The sequence below is a fragment of the Lactuca saligna genome, chromosome 2 (genome assembly GCF_052625555.1).
Source record: "Lactuca saligna cultivar CGN05327 chromosome 2, ASM5262555v1, whole genome shotgun sequence".
Lineage (NCBI taxonomy): Eukaryota > Viridiplantae > Streptophyta > Magnoliopsida > Asterales > Asteraceae > Lactuca > Lactuca saligna.
Window position 1 is genome coordinate 92,864,103 of NC_136418.1, and position 6,000 is coordinate 92,870,102.

Genomic DNA, 6,000 nt, shown 5'->3' on the forward strand with positions numbered 1-6,000 from the left:
GCATTGTGATATCAATTTTACCTTGGATTTGTGGATTTGGTAAGAACAAGGACATGAAAAATTTATAAGTCATCATATATAGTAAAGGAGTCAACAATTTCAACAACAGAGATATGGACTCCCTAAAACTTGTGTGTGCTTTAAATTCATATATTACATTAAATAAAGTTGTATATGGACTGGAAATACATTTATGGTATTATGTTTATATATATATATATATATATATATATATATATATATATATATATATATATGTGTGTGTGTGTGTTTCAATGATATAAAATTTTGGGTGTTACACTTTTCACTACAGTTCTACCGATGTCACCACTATATCAATCTAATTTGGTTGATTAGGCATTGGTGATAAAGAGGGTTCTAAATGGTGTGAAGCATGGCGTGGCGGCAAGGCCAAGCCTCAAGCTTAACGAGTCATGGCGAGTCATGGCCTTTTTCAAAATGTGATGTAACGCGGCGATTTTGTATGAATTTAAAATTATATTACCAAATAAATATAAATTTATATCAAATATAACTACTTTTTAGAACTGTTAGATCAATAACTAATAACAAAAAGTTAAAAAAAACACAATACTTATATCTCCGATTAGAAAAAAAACATAACAAAGAGCAAAAAATGTGTCTCAAACGAAAAAACACATGCCATAACACACCACAACGTGCCATAGCATGTCATATCACACCTTGCTACGCGCCACGCCTAACAACAATGTTATGAGGCTTTTTGTAACGATGAAACCATGCCTCACGCCATGTCGCACCTTTTAGAACACCAGTGATAAAAGAGTAGTAAAGGTGTTTTCCAAGACCTGAAATCATAATAAAACGCTAGGTGTATTACAAGAATGGATCCCAAAAAAATGTTATGATGGATAAGTTAATATTGGTTGTATTTTAGGGTGTAGAGTGATACTATCTCTTATGGTTGTTAATAGATATCTAAGTTTATTTATAGTATGACGGTTTATATATTATTGAGAGTTGTGATGTCGAACTTGTATCATGTGCGCATTAAGATGGAATATTTAGTTGTTGGTTTCGTGTCTCCTTTGATATAACTTTTCTTTTGGATTGAAAAGGAGATTGTGGGTCACGATGTCCTTATACCGCCTAGCTGGGCATCAAATTGGTACTAATATTGTCTTCTCTACTAGGCGTGACTGCATAGGTACTAAACTGAACGAGGGAAATTGATAATGTTTTGTTGTTTAGTGTACATCTTGGAGGGATCACAAATCCATCTAGCATGGGATGCATCATTAATGCATATATGTGAATTTTGAATGGTTGCATATTAATGCATACACAAACTCGAGAGTTTGTATTGAGTAGTTAAGCTTCAAGGGTTTACATGTATGTATATACATACGAAATTAACATCAATTCGAATAACAAAGTAATACATTGATTTTTTAAGTTATGTGAAAGATGGAACAAAAACAATAATGTTTGAGAGTTAAAAAAAATATAGTCCTTGAGAAATCCATGGATAATTTAAATAGAGTTACCCATGGATTACCTATATATTAAAAAAAATAAAGGACATATGGATACTTATTTATAATAAGTCATGGGAAATATGTATGAAAAAATTATTTATAATAATTCATGTGAAATATGTATCAAACACTTTTCATGTGAAATGTGTGGGAAATCCATTTCATGTGAAATTCATGGGTAACAATCCAATGTTATTATTCTAGTAAACTTTATTATTAATATTAGAGTAAATTAATAAATGGTACGCATGGTTTGAGATAATTGACAAACTAGTACCTAACTCTTTTTTAACATGGATTATTCATCTCGTTTGCATTTATTCAAATTTTGGTCACCAACTAGATTAAAATGACCATATTAGTCTTATTGCTAGAATTTTTTTTAATATTTTTTAGTTCCTTCTATTATTTCGGCTACTATTACAAACAAAAATTATTAATGAACCATTCCATATTTTCTCCTTTTTTTATTTCACATTATAAATCTTTAAGTTCTTAATGGATACTAACTCATTCTCAATCTCTCTCTCTCTCTCTCTCTCTCTCTCTCTATCTATCTATATATATATATATATATATATATATATATATATATATATATATATACTCACACACACATCGTTTTCTTATGGCTAAAGGCATTCCTCCGTATTACATTACGTTTTGCGGTTTTTCCATCAATGAGAATAAGTAAATGTCATCTTGTCTAAAGTTACATCTTGAGGTGCTACTAAAAGAGAGAATTTGTACTTTGGAATCTACAATTATTCTAGAAAAATCAAAAAAAAAAAGTTGATGAATCAGATAAAGGTACCAATCGATCATCTCTCTCTAGGGTTTTAGTTTTGTTTTATTAAACCATTGAACTTGTGATCCTTATGGAATATGTTTTTTTCGTTAATTTGCTTCCGTTGTGTGTTGTACGTATTTGTAGTATCTCTATAGTCCAAAATTATCAATCTTTTTTTCATTCAATATTTGTTTCCTTAAAAAAAACAGTGACCAAAAATAGACTGCATAACTAATTTAAGTATGGTTATACATTTAGTGTCAACACCAAAATATGGAGGGGATCAAGGATATCACTTTTACCATGAAGCAAAAGGAACAAGTAGCTTTGACTAAATAGACCTCTACACTAATCATGTCATACTTGATTGTTCCTTTTATGGCTTCCACTTACGGGCAATATTGGTGAATAGTGAAAAACATAACAGATTTAATGTTAGGTGTTTAATATTAAATACTTTATAGAAAACCTATAACCTAGATTCAGTCCTAATGTTATGAGATAAAATTATAAGTTGAGATTCAAGGAAGGATTTTGAGTAACATCTCAATATAGAGGACAAATATGGATCATAGAAAGATGTAGCCTAGAGACATAGTATGAGTCAGAAGGGATTTAGATGACGAAATCCTTGTAAATAGGACACAGTTGTAACATCTCATTTCAGCTTTTAAGATAAACAAATTATAAGGTTTTGTTTATAAAATATAACGTAAAATTATATTACAATTTAGCTAAAATAATCTAAAGGAAAGTTGAACGTAGAAATGGAGCTTGCATTTTTGAAAAAGTTATGATTTTTCAAAGATACAATACGTCTAATCTTGTTTATAAAAATATAACGTAAATATATATTACGATTTAACGGGTGAGATCTTTAGGAAAGTTTTAGTAGATGAAAATACGAAACCGTGGATATAAAAAAAACGTTGAAAATGGATTCCGTATGAGAAAGTAACAATTATCCGAAGATAAAAAAATAGCAATTTACAATGCAGTAGCCAACTAAATGCTACCTGCTAAATACATGGTTGTCGTAAGGCCACGTGAATTCCAAGTTTTTTTAGGTCTTTAAATAGCAATCTCAAGCTCCTTATTTCACATCCTTTTTCTCTTGAAAACTCTCTCTCCTCGAGATTTCGGTCGATCATGATTTGATTTATTTGTTCTTTATTATTGCTAGCGAAGCACTGGAGAGATGGAGAATCTTTTTAGATAAAGTTTAAGCATCGATTAAGTTACACTTACTCTTAAATATAACTGAATATATTCCTAATCTATGTTATGAACCCAATAATTATAAGATTAATCATCAAATCTAGTTATAATTTTGATTGATCTACTTATGAGAAAGGTGTATAGAATGAGCATGTTGGATTGGTTGTTGGATTTCAGAAAGGTTATGTACCGAAATGGTATGTATAACCAATCTTTACTTGATAGTCAATTAGTATTAATAGGATTAATGAAGAATCTAGTTATTAGTTACTATAATCAAATAATAAGTAAATAGTAAAAGTATTATAGGTTGATACACAATTAATGTGCCTGTTCATAAATCAATATATTTAGTTGAATCAAGACTACTTACGTGAGTTACACTAACTCATTTATTATGTTAGTTTTGCCTATTTATGTGTAATATTTTACATGAATACCCTCTCTGGTAGATTACAATATGATAGAGGGATGGACTAATTAAGGATATCCTTCGCATGAATCGGTTAGGAGGAAAACAATCATGACACGATGTGTGATTAAAAGTATCCATATATGTGTATAAGTGAAAGATATGGACTAACTAATGATATCCCTCTCAGAACCAGTTAGAGATAATACAAACATGACACTTTAGTCTTCCCTTGATCATGACATGATGTGTGATCAATCCTTCTTAGTGTGTCCAATGTATATTAGCATTCCTATGTTGCTTGAATTTATATGTCATTTGTAGGTATATGATTACTATAATAGGTGAGTATTGTGTGGTTTCTTTAAGCGTTTACGCTTACCCATTGTTATTAATATTTTTCTAAATTACTAGAAAAGAACCCAAGTTGACTGCAGCAACATCCACATTACAGTTTTGAAACTACTTTCAAAATACAAAGTCTTCCGATATTTACTCACAATGATAATGATTTATGTACCACTGGAAGGAATAATTTTATGAATAAGTGTTTTTTATCACCTTTTAATTGGGACCAACCAAAAGTTTTAATTTTTGCTATAAAAGAATCAGGGCGTTACAATAGGGTCATGAATACTAGGAATTATACTAAGGTCCTCAATGAACTTCTTCATCCATATGACCTCTTTTACATCTTTATTAATTTCAATATACTTATCTTTCGTTAAATATACAACAATATTTTACTTGGAATTTTTCCGAAGTGACCAACCCACCAATAAGCAAAAACATGACTCCCAATTGTGAGCATCAATCGTCTCGAACGGTTTGGAAGTTGGCATTTGAGTATGTTCTGCCTACTCATCATAGACCAAAAACATGTCCTTTATCCTTCTTATGTATTTGAGAATGTTCTTAACTATTATCCTATGGGTTTCACCATGGTTGACATGATATCTACTCATTATGCTCAAAGAATATTGTACACAAAAGCCTAGTACGAATCATGACATACACGATCTATCCAAAGCCTTTCTCAATGTCATGCCATGTTTCATAGTAACAAACCTTTTTTGTAATTGGAGTCTTGCATCTTAAATTTAATTAAAACCTAATATATGTAGGGATTTTTCCTTAACTTAATGAGTTGTCTCGATCTATCTCTATTGATCTCGAAGCCTAATATTTCTATCATATTTCCCATGTATTTCATGAAAAAACAATCTCATATCCAACATTGAAACGTTGTAGTGTCGGGACATCATTTCCTATAAGTAGTATGTAATCAACATACAATACAAGAATAACTATAACACTCCCACTAGTTCTAAAGTATGCACATGGTTCATCGTAACTTCTAACAAAATCAATTTCCTTATTATTTTCAGCAAAATAAAGATTCTAGCTATGAGATGATTGCTTGAGTCCATAAATGGACTTCTAAATTTTCACAGTTTATTAAGATTCTTAGGATATATAAAACTATTAAAGAGTGTCATTAACCTATCCTCAATATGCTTTCGGTTTGGGAAGGCACTTTTTACGTTGATTTTCAATATTTCATAATCATAAAATGATGATATGGCATAAATATTAGTGAAAAAGTATATGCTTAGTCTACATCATGAGTTTACATGTAACCCTTTGTCATCAATTTGACTTTATATATCTGTATATACCAACCCACCCCACCCCACACCCATCCATACTTCCAGTTCTACCCCAACCTACCTTAGATCACACACAGTCAGACCACCCAAATGTTGTAACAACCTTTTTTCTTAATTAATAGAAGTTTAAAATACAAATGAAACTATATTGCAATCCTTGTTGCATTGTATTATATATATCCTTAGGGCTTGTTTAAAGAGCTAATAAAGAAGTTTGGATTGAAACCTAAGCTAAATTGTAGGGTTACAAATAAAAATAAGTTGAAAGACTAAGGGTTTAAAACATAAATAAACCACATATATGTGTTTTCGCTCAATATAATCAATTCAAAGGGGTTTACGTATTTGGAAATGACACCAAAAGGGTGTTTTCGGTTTGCGTAGAACCAA